Source organism: Chamaea fasciata, unplaced genomic scaffold, assembly GCF_029207755.1.
Source record: "Chamaea fasciata isolate MVZ Bird 193981 ecotype frontalis unplaced genomic scaffold, bChaFas1.0.hap1 SCAF_1, whole genome shotgun sequence".
NCBI classification, from domain to species: Eukaryota; Metazoa; Chordata; class Aves; order Passeriformes; family Sylviidae; genus Chamaea; species Chamaea fasciata.
Genome location: NW_027094086.1, coordinates 115,548,534 through 115,565,261, shown reverse-complemented (window position 1 = coordinate 115,565,261; position 16,728 = coordinate 115,548,534). Strand labels below are relative to the sequence as shown.

The window sequence follows — 16,728 nt, the reverse complement described above, 5'->3', positions numbered from 1 at the left end:
TCAATCTGAACTTTTTATGAAGAAGGCAGCTCCCCCTAAAACAAATCTCTGCTAAATTGATAAGAGTTAATGTACCTGGCAGTTCCTCAGCAGATGGCAGGTTTAGGTGCAGAATGCTGATGACACTGGAGCTTTGTGCTACCAACAGCAGTCATTAAGGTGAAAGAACTTTCAAATGAGTCTCTTCTGTAAATTATTAAAAGAAAATTACTCTTAGGATAAAATGTTTTAGCTCAAGAGGTAATTTGCTTGGAGGATGCTTGATGAAGCACCTTTTGTTTGTTTTTGACATATGTGAAATACATTCACCTATGCATTAGATTATTTTTCATGAATCTATGCACAGAGATAGCTCCAAATACACACCGTGAAACAAGAAGCATTATATGGTTTTTGCTAGATCTCAGCCAGGCTAAGTACCAGATGAAGGAGCAAGACATGTGATTAATTTAGTAAACTTTCACTTTGAGTAGGTAAATACAAACTTACAGCATTTATAGATATTAAAAAACAAAAAAAGAAAAAAAAAGAACAATGAAAATTGCCTTGTTTAAACAGGAAAACAAACAAACAAAAATATCTTTGCTTGCTGATCTGCAAAGAAGCCTGTGGAGATGCCACCTTGAAGGAGAAGAGAAGCCTAAATACTGTAGGGTGTAGGGCTAAACTACACAGTTGACACCAGGTTTGCGGGTAGCCACTGTAACAATTCACCTGGGGACATCTGCTGACTGCCTGACAATCCTGCCCTCTGCCACTGGCTAAAAGACTTGCTAATAATAGCACTAAAGGATCGTTTGTCTTGTAGGGCCTGACCTTAAAATAACGTTCTTATTACAGAGCCACACTCTGTCCTTTGCTAATTAGAAGGATGCTTATTTCTGAAATAAAGCAAGCAAAGCTTCTAAGAATGAATAAAACACCTTTTTGGAAGTTAAAGCTTTTTTTTTTTTGCCTTTTTTTACAAAAGTAAGTAAAAGCACATAATAAGTTCACTCAAATAAAAGAAGCTGCTGTCACTGCAGTCACTCTCTTTGTTCCGATTAAACTGTATTTCCAAAGAGTTCACATTATTCTGAGAATAAGTTTTGGATGTGCCAATACCTATCTTCCCCAATCTGCTGTTTTCTCTCAAGCAAGCTATAGACTTAAACTCTTATTCCAAAAATTTCATAGCTACTCAGGCTGAAAAGATTTTCAATAGAGCTTCTCTCAGGAAAAGATTCATAGCCTTCTGCCAACACAGTTAATCTGGCATAACTGTTCATTTAGACTCAATTAAATTAAATCTGGAGCATTTGCATGTTGTGTTAATTGATCTCACCTAAGAAAATAATGTCACTGTGCCAGCAGAAATCCAGTTACTGGAACATGTTGCAAAAGCCTAACACTGTAGAGGTGCAAAATACCAAAAAAAAAAAAAAAAAAAAAATTCTGCTTGGCCTCCATTAAAACCTGATGACTGATCTTCCCTTGGCCAGAACTTCTGCACAATTTCAGTCCCTGACACTATCCTCATTTGAGCTAAAATCTTGTTTGAGGAAAGAGATATTTCTGAATTTTCCCACTGTATTTATTTCACTGACATTAAACTTCTGCTGAGGAAATTATAACATGATTACAAACTTAGTAAAATCAAGCCGTATCTAAGAAAAGCAGTGATTCAACCAGAGAAGCAATATTCTGTCTTCAAAAACACACAAAAGCTTAATGAGGGTAACAGAAAACAGTGAGGAAAAGGGACAAGTTATGAGCATTGTGGGAATCATTATTCCAAATTTACTCACTCTACGTGTGTAAATTTCAGCAATAATGTCACATTAATGTAGTTATTCAAATTTAACACACTCATTAAAGAAAAAAAGAAGTCACCACAATGACAAGCCATTCTCTGAGTTACACTCCAGGTAAGTAAATGTCAAGCAGCAGGAGAAATTTAAGCTACACAACATCACAGATGTGCACTATAAGCAGTTTTTTTTATTTTGCTTTGTACAATGAAAAAAGCCTCTTGGGAAGGAATCAGTGGGTCCTTTTTATAGCAAAGATGATTTCTATACGCATAGCTCAAGGCACTCAGTAGGAACCTATAAATAACTAAAACACAAAACAGGACCCACTATCAATTTTTTATCTTAAAAATATAACTAAATACTTCTATTTTTTAAAAAACTTGCAATGCTGTTTTTGTAGATAAACTGCTTCAATAAATCACACAGGATCCAAATACTTTTCATGGGCAAAGTACAGAATACCTCTATGTCCTTTCATTATCACAGGAAGGTGACAGGGAGATTGTGTTTTTTGCACAACCTGCTGGGTTGCCTTCTTAACAAATAGTCCTTGCACCACAGCTTTGTAAACTTTGTAAAGAGGCCAGTTTCAACAATGCCATGAGTTCTGTTCCTCACACCTGCACATTAGCAACATCGTCAAAACGACTATTAGAGCACCTCCCTTAAAAAACCTTCTCGAGATCTATAGAGTTTCCTTGCCGCATGCCTCTGTGACTTTTCTGGGGGAAACGAAGTCTTTCTTTTTCCCAGTAACAATGTAAGTGCTACTGAAGAGATTTCTTCATATACAGCGACAGAGCATATGAGAAAAATAGGAAGAAAAATGGCGCTATTAAACTCCTTCATCAAGTATTACTTAAAAGCAGGGATTATACAAATGGAATATACGGAATCACTTGTGTTCTTAAAAAAAAAATACACTCTTTATAATGTATTTGCTTTGCACCACTACATTTATAGTTTTTACTTCCAAATATATATACACAGAAAATTAAACCACAAAGCCTTAAAAAAGTGCCATAAAGCTCAAACCAGATTTCTGCATACTTTCATAGGAGTAGCAAGAATTTTATCACCGTTACAAGTCAAGAATTTGGGAAACCAGCTTCCTATACCAGCGTACTACTTTAAACTGAACTATAGTGAATAACACCTTTAAGGTATCTTTAGATATGTATATATAGGAATACTTTACCACGTATTATTTCAAAATAAATTATGTTTAAAAATAACTTCCTTCTACCTGCTAATCTGCTGGTAGCCCATGAGTATGAGATACCCAAGTTCCCCCCAGGATGTCTAGAAGAACAAAAGTTAATAGGAGGGATGGAAGTGTTTCAAAATGGAACAAGTATATATCATGAATTCCTAGAATACCCTCAGACTCCAACAGTTAGTGGATTTTCAAGACTGGAACACTGAGATTTCCTTTAGGAGACTGTTTTTCAGTTTGTTTCATTGTTTGTGGGATTTTTTGTGGGCTTTGTTTTTAAAATAGTGCTTCCGAGATGGCTTTTCTTTTAAATTGTCCAGCCATAATCTCCATTCATGCCAACTTTTATTTGGAGCTTCCTGCAGCAAGTTCAGTTTATGCACTGAACTCTTGTTCTTTTCTTGGATGAGACAGTGAACATTTCTTCCCTAGTAATTTTCTCCATGACACTTATGATTTTATAGAGTACCAAAATAAGGTCCCTTTTTCAGGATAGAGTCCTAGCCAATTTAGACCCTCCTTGCAGAGAAATCATTGCTTACCCTGATCATACTTGCTGCCCTTTATAGAATCCACTCTATTTCTACTTCATGTTGAGAGATGGATACCAGAATCAAATACTGAACATGCAGACAAACCACAGAATCATTCAGTGCCATCATGAAGTTCTACTTTCTACTTCTTCCTAAAAATTCCTAACTTTGTATTGTATTTTTTTAAAAAAACAATGCTGGGCAGTCAGCTCCTAAATGACAAGACACTTCATAAGCACTAGAGAACAAACCTTCTGGAGGAAAAATCAACAGCTTGTCACCTTCCTATGGAACAGCACAGGTCAAATACTGCCTTTTCTCATTGTGAAAAACGAGGTTCACTTTCTATGTAAAATTTAAGAAACAGATTTAATAAAATAATAAGACACAAGAGATTGAAAAAAGCAAAGTACAGCTGGCAGGGTGACTTGGCACTTAGCCAAGTCCACACACTGCTATATCAAAGTCATACTTTAAATACCCTTTCTATTGCATCAGTCTGTTGAATATTCATATTTTTCCATAAACTAGTTTCCATATTCCAGGAACTGTTTTGCATGGCCCCTCCTTGGGTCTGCCTTTTTAGAGCATGTGTGGTTCTTGCCCGTGTCTTCGTCATCACCTCCAGTTCGGGCCTTGGTCCATGCTTTCTTCAGATGGTAGATGCTGATAGTTGGTGTATCAATAGCAGAGTCTCTTTTCACATGTTCACTGGATGTTATCCCAACCAAACAGACAGTTCAAGCAAATAGCAGAGTCTTCTTTACATGTTCACTGGATGTTATCCCGACCAAACAGACAGTTTAAGCATACTAATATCAGCTAATACCACTATGCTTAGTTCTCTTTACTAATAGCAGAAATAAAAGAAAAACTTATATCCTTACCACAACATTATTACTCATATAACACATATCTTGCAGAAAGCCAACCCTGTAACATACATTTATAACATCATTCACGTGAAAAGATCTTGATTTAACTTGATAAATTTAAATCTTGATATTCAAGACATACATGATTTCTTTTTATTGGCAGAGTTCCGTGGAATAATGCAGTTAGTACCCCTAATGAACAGGTTTTGTACAAAGACACAATGACAATACAAGAATATGCCAAAGATATTTTCTTGAGAATTGTAATGGCTCATGATTCTATGAGATAATTAAGACATTTCTCTGCAAAAATTAAAGGGAGGTGGGGGGCATTTGCAGACAGGCACTCAAAAAATGCATGCAGCTGAAATATACTGGGACAATGCATTGCAACATAAAGTATTTCTGACTCACATCCCAGTGACACTAAGTATGCAATATCCTGGCAGCATGAATGTAAGAAGACTGAAAAGGGTGCTGCTGTGAAGCTGTCAGTAAAGAATCTCCATGCACTACTTGTGTCAGTGATATATAAATAATGTATTACTGAAATACTAAAAATATTGCACTGTAGCTTACTGTATCTGTGTATTCTCAACAGTTAAATTAGTACTACACAGTGGGATGTTTTCAGGAAAAGGATCAAGAACAGAAAAATGGAGTAAAGATGACAACAGAGCAACGTTTTAACTTTAAGAGCACGTCAAAAATATGGGTAAGCAACCACGGGACTCCAAGACGTTACCAGGCCACACAGGAATCCAGAAGTGCCATGTTCCTATAATCAATATAGACTCAGCTCTTTGATATGGACAGTATTTCCTAAAATACATTCTATTAATAGACTTATCAAGCTATTCTTATCATTGCTATCCTTCTCCAAATTTCCAGCATCATTCTCAGTTCTAGCTTTTATTCATGAAATTAAAATATTTATACTTAATAAATAAATACAAAGAGAAAACACTGTCTCGCTTTTCATCTGATTTACTATTTAATATTTTTCCTCAATGTAGCACTGAAAAAGACAACAAAAATATATTGAATAGGGGAAAAGGGAAAGTAGGTTATATTGTAATACCTAAAAGAGGAGGGAAAAATAGATATATCATTCTGTTAGCTGCCCAAACAAAAGGCGGGTCTCAAGATGACATGATTGCCTGAATAGCAACCATCTGATTAATTTCAAAAATATTTGTCTGCTATTTGATAGAATGGTAAAAATCATTAAAAGTCTACCTTGAATTTTAGGTATAAAATACTTAGGTATCGACTTCCCAAGTACTTCTCATATTTATAAATTTCAGAAGTACTTAAATAGGTTCAGAAGATATTTTAGATAGAAGAAAATGAGAGATAAGAAAATTCTGGAATTGCTGTCAAAAGGTATCACTGCTTATGTACATAGGCCAAAGCTTTGAAGACGATCTGTCCTTGGGAATTACTATTCTGCAAGAATAAAATCAGAACAGCTGAAAAAAGGTAAAGCCAAAACTAAATAAAAGCTGCTTCTCTTCTGAAAACCTGGGAAAACTCAAAATTCCTGTATGGGCATTTGCAAGACTGGATTTACAAAACACAGGAAGGTATGGAATTTTACAATAAGATAGCAATAATAGTAATAATACTATAAATCGAGCAGACAATTTTCAAGACAAGCAACCACAAGAGTATCCCCATGGCTAAGCACATTTTGCTGGGATATAAACTTGAATCTTAGCCTCCTTATTCTCCAGAATGAGTCAAGAATCAGAAGGTACTATAAACCAGAATTATAGTTCTCCCCATTTATCTGTCTCTACCATGAGAGTATTTTTCTTCACAGATTAACTATTAAGAACAACAACAACAAAAAGACACACCTATTGCTTCAGATAAATGTCCATTGGCTGAATTTCTAACTACAAATTGATATTTCAGAAAGCTTGTCATTGTTTTCCCCTTAATTCTGTTCCATAAGACTGAACATGAATTAATGGATATTTCTCCAAACACATTACAAAAAAACCCCAAAATAATTTGCTTTGCCTTATTTTATTAAAAAAAGATGTAGCCTACAATTCTTATCTTCCCACTAACTGCAGCAATGACAGAGTCCTTAGTTTTTCTTCATTTTCCCAGAATCATCTCTTATTTTAGTCAGATGCTTTTTATCTTCACATGCATTTCCCTTCCTACTGTGATGCACAAGGATATTCCATTTAGCACTGAGGGGAAAAAGAAATCACTGTTTTTCTCCACCATCTTACCTAATGTTCTCCAGTTTCTTTTCATATTTTATTCTGTGCTCATTTTTTTATAGTATTTTAATGAACTTTTATTAACTTACCTTCATTTCATTTCTTTCTACATAAGTTAATTTTTTGGAGTTAAAAATCAAGGCACTTCAGACTTTATTAACTGCAAAATTTTTCCAGGGAAATAAAATACCTACCTGCCCTCAAATAGCCATTTAAATGACCTGCATAAGCAGCTTGCCCAAAGCATGAAAAGTTAATTAGCAATGGCTTGTCACTTTCACCATGGTTGCTCACTAAATTTGGGATTTGCTGGGAACAGAGGTCAAAAACATCAGGTTTGTCATCAAGCACATAAAATTTACATTTTTTTAAACTTTTATAAAACTTCCAACTAATAATCCAACATTTAAGTTGTCTAAAAGCCCCAAATCAGAATAGAAGCCAAAATTTATGAAGTGCTGTTCATGAACACTACAGGTTAGACATGATGCAGAGATCTAATTATGTGAATCTATATATGCCTGTAAAAATAACTCAGTTTGCCAAAGTCTCTTAAAACAGCTAATTTGAGAATTTTAAGTACAGAAAAAAACATAATGGAGATGAAAAGGGAAACAGTGATAGCAGGTCTAGATACTCAAATATAGAGTGAAAGCACAGAAAGAATTGGAAGGGTTGTCATAAAACTTGATTACAGAAGGGAAAAAAAAAACAAACAAGAAAAAAAAAGAAATCCAAGCAAACCCTAAGCATCTGCAAATGCCAGGAAAAGCTTTTCCTAATCAAATGTCAGGAAAGTCAAAGCCTATTTAATAAAGTCAATCAAAATGAAATTTGGGGATAACTAAAGGCAGTTATTTAATGAAATTACCAAGAAATCTCAAGAAGAATCCCAAAGGATTTTGATGAAATGTATCTAAAAATTACTGAAATCTCAGCTGCCCAGAGATGGTGTTGGAGCAGGAAACAGCTAAAGTATCGAGAGTAAATCTTTACCACAATAACTTTGCTTCAAACCGTAATTTGAGAACACTCACAGCCATTGTTTTTCAGGGTGACCTTGAACAGACAATAACATATTATTTGGGCAAAACTCTTCCATTTACAAGGAACAACTGGAGAGGGTACTTTGGTACACCTCATCTATCACTCCTCATCTTCAGTCTCCAGTTTGCATCAGACTTCCAAAATTATCCTCCTGCACCAGCCCACCCTGGTGGATAGAGCCAGCAGGAGGCTGTGGGCAGGTACAAGAGGGTGCAGGGCAGCTGGGTGCCCATGAAGTGGGAGCAGCTCACTGCAAACCTCCAACAACAGCATCCAGCATCTTCAGCCTCTCCACAGGTGGGTATGGCTCTCCAGAGGACACACTGCCATGCCCAGGAAGAGAGGACAGGCATTCAGTTATCCCACACATGGACATAACTGGACAGGTCTGTTCTCTTATTTCCACATTCTTACCTCGATTGGAAGAGGGAACCACTCAGCCTGACACTGGGGGTCACTTAGCTGAGAGAAGAGCCCAGCTCAGTTGCAGTATTGTCAAGACCATCCTGTAGGCTGCTCTGGACACCTCTGAATCCCCTCTGCATGACTAGAAAATAACATTCCACAGGAAAAAAGCACTGTAGTAGGCCTATGAATTTTTTTCTCTCCATTTAGAACTAAGTAAACAACAGTAAATCTGTCATGCAACCATTATTATATTTTCACATAAGCACAGGCAAGAAAAGAGAGCAGACCAATATCTGAGGTAACAGAATTTTCCAATGTAGTTACTCAGAAATACGTTGTAAATTTGTCTGCTGAATTTATCAGTGAAATAAATTCATATTGATATCCCTAATTTCTCTGACATCACCTGAAACCAAGTTCTGGAACTAGAAGCTTGAAGAGTTCATCTTCATGTGGTAGGCTGAGAGATTTTTTGTGCAGTTTAAGAATTCTGTTTGATACCAGTTGCACTATTCTAAAACACTGATAGCTAAACCTGGGTAAATTTGGTAGGGGTAGAAAAGTTTTTCAAAAAATTAGTCTAAGTAGTAATTTTATTCCTCTCATCTTTTAGCACCAGCCTTCAAGTAACAGCAGCAGAGAAATGCAGAACAGCAGAAGCAGGCAAGAGGCACTAAAAGTTACATTTCTATTTTCACATGTTTCTACTATTTGGCAGCACCTATAAAATAAACAAGGTCATTTATAATATTTGCAATAACATCTTCATTTTGCCATTTAACTCAACTCCAATGCTTCAATTTTTTCCTAGCAGTCAAGCCACAGAATAATAAAACCAACTGCATACAGCTTGATGATCGGAGCCCCACAAAGTATGCCATGCAGAGGCACTTGAGGAATTAAACTTCTTCAGCCAGAGAAGCCAACGGGTCACCTCTTTGTGCAATATAACCATGGCTCATGGTACAGCCTGTAATAAATGATGCCATCTTTCTGTACCTCTAGGGGCAGGTGTTGGCCAATACAGTGGTCTCCATCACAGCTTGGATGCAGAGAACTCACCAAAGCTATTGAAGGGAAATGACTGAAAGAAGGCCACCAAAAAGAAAAGTCTTTCTTTTTGTGATAGCTCCTTGACTTCTGGCAGAATATCATGGGTAAAATTCATAACTAGATTTGTCACTTAGATCTATTTGCAGAATTTGGTTTCTCGGGTTACTGGATGTCACTCGAGATCTCAGTAATTTTTTCCACTTCTTAGAGACGTTTAACACCTTTGGTGCAAGTCAACAGTAATGCTACAGCACTATTCACTACACATTGAAATCTAATGCACTTTGCTCTAATTATGAGGCTATTATTAGTATGCACAAAGGTATGTAATCGATTAGAAACAACATACTTCTCAATAAATAATGTACTTAAAAAGCATGCCTTAGATGACAACCCAGTAACATGCCACTTTAAAAAAAAGCTTATTAGTCCATTAATTATAGCATCTCTTAGAAAAAAACACAGGCATTAAATAGTTACAACTCAAAAAGGAAAAATATCTAAAGCAATAAATCCCAAGTATTTCATGTAAGAAAATATTATGTATAATTTATCCATAATAAAAAGCAACCACTTTCAGATTTTCCTGGCTTTTGCTAAAGATGAAGCCAAATTACTTCAGTCCTGTGATTGCACAACATCAGCAAATCAACACTTCCAAGTCAGTGATAACATACAGACTCACTACAGAGGACCAAACCAGAGTGAATTTTTTTTTGTCCTTATTCTGTGGGAAGATTAGATTGCCTAGGATTCTCAGGCCTCAAGCCCTCCCAGATTTTTGCTACATGCCTGCACTGTCCACATTAAATAGAGAATGGCTCCAAGTCTTCACTCTTTGCTAAGGGTCAAAATCTGAGTGCCTTCTGTGTCTCAGTTTGTGCCCACTGCCTCTTGTCCTGTCACTGGGCACATCTGAATTCAGAGCCTGGCTTCACCCTTATATCCTCTGGTATTTATATACATTGGCAAGACACACCAGAGTTTTCTCCAGGCTGAACAGTCCCAGTTGTCCTAGCCTGCCCTCACAGGACAGATGCTTTTCTAGCCAGGAAAATGTCCCACATTTGAGAATGGTGCCCAAAAAAAGTGACCTTGTACTATCCTGTTAAATGCATACTGTAGCATCAATGTTTGGTGATCAGTGATACCTGGAAAACAGGAGAAGCTCTGCAGTTCTAGTGCAGCCACTGCTACCTTGGAGCAATCAAACCACAGAGATGTAAAAATAAAATAAGAAAGAGCAAAATGATGTAAATTTGGAACAACATTTTCCAGTGAGGGAGGTTGCTGGGGATAAATGTTTTTCTTTACTCATCAGTACAGTCATTTTCAGGATTTGTCAGAGCCCCATTGCATACTGCTCTCCAGAATGTTTCCACTGGACAGTAAGGTGGGGGCAGCACTCTCCCCAGCCCAGCAAGGGACAAATGAGGACGAAACATATTCCAACAGAGCCAGGAGCTCCTAATTCCAGCCTTGAGGAGCCCCACAGGTCACATCCAGCTCATTCAGAGGCACAGAAGTCCAAAGATCACAGCTAAACACAAAGACATAAGCTCACATCACTGCCTATGAACAAACCTTCGCTGTATTTTACACTGAGGTCAACACAGAATCCCAGAACATTCTGAGTTGGAAGGGATCACAAGGACCATTGAGTCCAACTGCTAAGTAAATGGCCTGGACAGGGATCAAACCCACAACATCGCTGTTGTTTGCGCTATGTTCTAACCAACTGAGCTAATCTCAGAATCAACACAACCATTGCTGCATTTTAAAGCTATATCAAAATTGATCCACAAAGATTTGTAAGCAATCAATTGACTTTTTCCCATTTACTGAATGAGAGGAAGAGGAATTTCACATGGCATCTACTGCAGGCGTTCAATTATTTGAACATTAATAAAAATAACCACAGGGGTTCCATACCAAAAGACCCAGGAAAGTGTTTTTGCATTCATACATTCCTTTTCACATAAAAAGGTAATATCTTTGATGGAATATTGTTAAATATTGCATGCAGGAGTCCTTAATGTTTAAAACCAGTAACTTATTTAGATTTCATTTTTATTTAAAGGCTTCTGATAATTTTAACAGTTGAAATAATGCAAACAAACCACTGACTTGGAGCCGTTCACCATCCTGTGTTCCCATATACCATCTGAGCAAGATAATCCTCGAGGGACGAGTCATATGCAAATTTATTTTGCAGCTTGGGATTGTGCTAAATAATTACTAACAAAAATGTATTATTTAGCTCCAGGCTATCTCGGTGCATTAGAATTAAATGGCAACTATTTGCTCTTTCACTCGTGGCAAGAACTACTGGGCTGATGTCAGCATCATTTTGAATGCCATTATCGCAGTCTCTGGCTCTTTAGAAGGAGCAGGCAGATTTATTTACAACCTAGTGAGTGTCTCACATTTCTTTGAGCATGACACCATAGAAAATATCCTTCATATTCTGGATTACCAGGAGTATACTAGTATTATTAAAAGCTATCCTTTTATTAGGAAGGTTGCTATGGCATTCCCATCTCTTTGGGAAAATTCATTATCACATACCATTTAAGCACCAGTAGGCAACTGCACATATTTACTGCAAGGAAAATGGCAGAAAGCAGAATACACATTTGAGAGTTTGCCAAAGAGCCATATGACACATGCCCAGATCTGGTGTTAAGGGTTGTGGGGGTTTTAATTCCCTTTTTTTTTCCTCACCCAGAAATACTAATGAAAGAGAGTAACAAGACACTGCACAAGTCTGAATCCCAGCTGTTCTGCTCTTTGGAAAGATCCCAAAAGCATCAGCACTGTACACTCCCACTGACAGGCAGAATAGGCTGAAGAAATAAGAGGGCTGAACCACAGGATTGTTTGTTTTTCATAGTCAGTGACACTGCAGTGGAAAGGTCCAGGATTTGCCACACTTGGAGGCACTACTGAATCACACTGAGAATATCATCTCTGTCTCTTTCCTTCCACGGGGAAATGCTTGTAGCTTCAGCCATTTGGGCAGAATCTTTCCATAATATCCTACTCCATCTGTTAGCATAAGTGTCACAATGTGGCCATAAATTACTAGTTTCTAAGGCTTAATTGAGCATATATAAAGACACACATTCCCCTGCCTCTGTCTTAACCAACGCCATCCTCTTTTTTGTGTCCTTTTGTGGCCATATTTATGATGGAAATATTGTAACAATGCATTCAAAACACTCTGCAAACTAAATATTCATGAAGTCAAACAAATACTCCTACAGAAATATCCTCTTATGGATTCATAGCAAAGGGGGATTTGTTTCAGTGCTTGGCAATATACTCTTTCTGCAAGCAAAACAGTGCTCAGCCCGCCCCTGGCTCAGCCTTGGCTTAGCAGCACTCTCTCCACTCTCTCCTTGTTTCCAAGGTTTATCCTAAAACAGACTGAACCCAAAAGCCCTTTGGCCTAACACTGTCATAAAATGAAAGCATCCAAACTTTGCTCTAACATAAGAATGCAATCCATTATGGACAACTGAGGCAAAAAGTAATCAAAGTTTACAAATCTGAACACCATCTTTAGCAAAGGCTTCCTCAGTCAGAGAGAAGAACAAGATCATTTTCCTTCTGAAATGTCATTAATAGCTTTGTCATGCCTTTCTCAGTCCTATTCAACATAGGAATGTCACCTGACTCTAAAATAAAGAACAAAATACAAATACTCCCAGACATTTTGAATCTGAGTTAAAGATTAAACTTAGGCTCACATTTCTATCTAAACACATACGATCAAATGTGGGGAAAAAATTAGGGCTTTTAATACCTTCAAATACTAAAATGTGTCCCTGCGTTCTGCATGATCATTTCCTACAGCAGGCCAGCAAGCAGTATAATATTCAAACCTGAACTACCCCAGGCAGAGGCAAGTAAAGGCTATCACTACTTCAGAACTGAAGTTCCTACCTTTTAAAATTACGGTTTCCAATCTTCCACAGGCAAAAACCCATACTTGCTTTTAGAAGGCGACACACAAAAAGCAATAATCACAATATTTATCATTCAGTTCCCAGGTTTTTTATTATTTTGACAAATACATGGTCAGCATTTGTTGGTTTTTAGTCAAATACAGATTCAAAGCACATGTTTTGCTACAGCTGATATTAAACCTACTTGGAAGCAGATGGGGATACATCCACTTCCCTACTCATTAGATAAAGAAAGGGAACACACTCACATTTAGATATCATTACCATCCCAATTATGCCTTCAGACTCCAACTATAAATACTTTATTTTTATTTGGACCAATATTCAGCCAGTTACCATTTCAAATATTGCCAAGCAACAGACAAGTGAAGAGACTGAGCCATCTAAGAGCTGAAGGCACAACATTTTTTAAAGTGGAAATTAAATGTTGATTAAACAATTACTAAAACACTACTTTTACGCTAATTTTAAAGGTGAAAAAAACACCAATTAATGTAATAAAGTCTTGAATTGAATTCTCTATTTTAACAAGTTCTCTGGCAAAGGGACAGTTTGGTCTCCTAGGTCCTCAGCAGATGCTTCATCTGATTTTGGTTTCAGTAACATATACTGGAAACCACACCTTACTCCTTTGGTTTATTCTCCTAAATGGATCTGGACACAGAGCAGAGATATCCCCACAGACTGGCAACACAGAGAAGGCATTATTAATTAATAAACTTCCAGATAAGCAAATAACTCTAACTTCTAATAGGTTTACAAGAACCATTTCCCCTTTTTAATATAGTCTGGGCTCAGCAATGCAGCCTGAGCAATCGTAAATGAGCAAATATAAATGAAGCGACATAAGTACAACAAAAGAAGTGGGCCAAGCACTGTCCACTTCTCACCAGGAAAAAGACAAATATAAAGCTAAAACTACTACAAAGGAAGCAAGCTTTGACAACTTCACTAGAATAGAGAATTTTAGAGTCAAAAGAAAAAGAAAACACACAATGACTAAAAAAGGCTTCTCCTGTGAAGACAAGAGAAACAGCCCCACTGCTCCAAGTAGCAGTGCCTATCAACACTGCAAAGAGAAAGCCCCACACCACTGGTGACATGTTTCACATGTTCTCAGAGACACTTATCCTGAAACAACACTAAATCCTAAAAACAGTGCTTCTCCACTGTCAAGACATGTCTAAAAAAAAAATTCCTACAAAAGGGATATCCCAAGGGAAATTCCAAGACTGAAAACAGAAATAATCAGCTGAGGAGTCAGGACATTGCTTTCTCACTTTCACTCTTGACTAGGTAAAGCAGCAGGCACCAGGGACACCAGCTCAAGTGCAGCCCCTAACAGCAAGTACTGCAGCATCTGCTCCTGAGCTTTTTTCCCCTCCCTGGTATTCCTGGAGAGGCTGCAGCCGCCTCATGCTTAACCCTGCATCAAACTGGTAGTGTTAAGCAGATCCTCCTACCTCCTCATCCTCAAAGATGGTTGTAACTTTAAGTCAAGAATCGTAAACATATGTCACATTTGATTTTCTTAAGTGATTAGTATACTACTAATCAAATTGAGAAGTTGATTAGCAAAATGAATATCTGATTAGCTCCTTCCACGATGCAAAGAATTAGATATTAATCAAAGCTCACGAAGATAAGCACCACCATTCTTACACTCAAACCAAGCACCTGCAATTCAGAAGGGGGCAAATAATGATTATTAAAACCAATGAATTGTGGCTCTTTGATTAGTTCTAGACACTTTTTCCTCATCCAATCAAGGTAATTATACAATAAATCCTTGAAAATACATGCTGCATTTAACAAAGTCAGCCTGATACATTTTTGCTCAATAAAGACTCCTCCCCCAGTGCTCCTCCAGCTAACTAATATCCTCTTTTGCAAGATGACCTACCACTACAAAATTCTATTCCAACAGTTGCTGACTGCTTTACTAATCCTGGCACAAACATGATGTTGCACAAAAACTGAGTTTGTTCCGCAGATGATACAAGGCAGCTCATAAGGCGGTTTAAAACATGAGAAAAGGAAAGGAAAAGGGAAAAAGCATCTGTTGGTGTCAAGAAAATTTCCTGGTAGAACTCAGCAAGAGCACAGCTTTCGGTTGATGAGTTTTGCCTTCATGGGACTTGCTTCAAGCTAGTTTCCAAGTTAGATTTATCAATAATAAACTTTACATATATTCTACCCAGATTGATCCCAATGCAGAGCAAAGTTGGCAATGCTTAATTGTTTTAAGTTCAGATTTTGTTTTGTTGTTGGGGTTTTTTAATTTAAACTTGAGTAATCTGTACCTGTCTACATGAAAACTTTTTATCCGTGCAGAATTTTTATTCTATCAATGTTATGATAACTATTAACAAAGAATTTGGCTTTTTGCTTCTTAAATGATTCCAAGCAACCATGCATTAATAGTTTCCTGCTTGTCATAGGCTTTTCTTCAAAGAAAATTGTAGTTAACTTTAACCATGATATAAATTCTGAGATATAAATTCCTTCTCAGACGAGAATTAAAATTTTTAATTAATTCCTCTCTGCCTACAGCCAATAAATATATTTCAATTAGATTTATCATCCTCTGCATCAGCTTTTGGGTAAAATACAATAGCCATTGCTCAATTGCTGTATCTTGCCTGCCCCAAGAGAGCCAAAGGATTTAATTTAGGTCCCACTTAATGAGCTGCATTATCAAAGAATACAAATGTATCAAAAGAATACAAATACAAACTTGCCTTCAGTTATCATAACTATTAAAATCTGGGCCATTAGAACATTTTTTGTCTGTTTTTTCCTCTCTTCTTTCTTTACTCCTTACACTAGGAAAACCTGCACCCATTAAAATGAGATCACTCATCAATTTTCCTGTGCTATCAGAAGTACATTTGTTTCTGAATGGCTCAAAGCATTGTTGTGAGAATCTTTATTAATATGGGTGCTACAACCCTTTCCATCTTGAATAAAAACAACAAAAAACAAGAAGGAATACTAGGAAGTGTTCACCTATTACCATAACAAAAATCACCATATTTGTATTCAGCTGTGACAATAACATGAATAATTGAACACAAACCTATTGATTTGCAAGTGATATAATATACAGGGTTGGGAATTGTGTTTCATACACAATTTTATACATGAGGAAGACAAACAATTTTAGTCACAGTTAAATTATCAGAACAGCAAACATCCGCATATTCCTTTGGTGCTTCTCTAGGTACCAAATTATTTCATTTTGCTTTTGAAAGCAAAAGGGGAAGAAAAAAGAAAAGGAGAAAAAAAAAAAAAAAGGATGCAGTATCATGCAAATGAAGTCTATTAGTTTTTATCACATATGTGATATCAAAATATACTGTGAACTACACACAGCCTGAGCAATGACTGAAGGAAAATAAACCATAATTTTGAGTACCAAAATACATAAGTCCTTAGGACAGCATAAATGTATCACCGTTCACTAGTGAAGAACAAGAATATACAAATATAATGAATGCATTTTTCATAAAAAACATACTGTTACACAGAGATACAAACCCAGAAGTCTTCAACTCTGTTATGGTATTTAACAAAACTGTAGCAGTTTCTT

At 36.8% G+C, this 16,728-nt stretch overlaps 1 protein-coding gene across 5 annotated transcripts in view; it reads right to left on the bottom strand.

Moving 5' to 3' along the window:
* ZNF385D (zinc finger protein 385D) overlaps positions 1-16,728 on the bottom strand; it is a 413,504-nt gene that overhangs the window by 354,592 nt on the left and 42,184 nt on the right. Inside the window, exon 2 of one of the 5 annotated variants that reach the window (XM_066194594.1) lies at positions 8,119-8,251. The exons of the other annotated variants lie outside the window; for them this stretch is intronic. The gene's annotated coding sequence lies outside the window, so the exon portion shown is untranslated. The remainder of the gene's footprint in view (positions 1-8,118; positions 8,252-16,728) is intronic. 5 annotated transcript variants of the gene reach the window in all.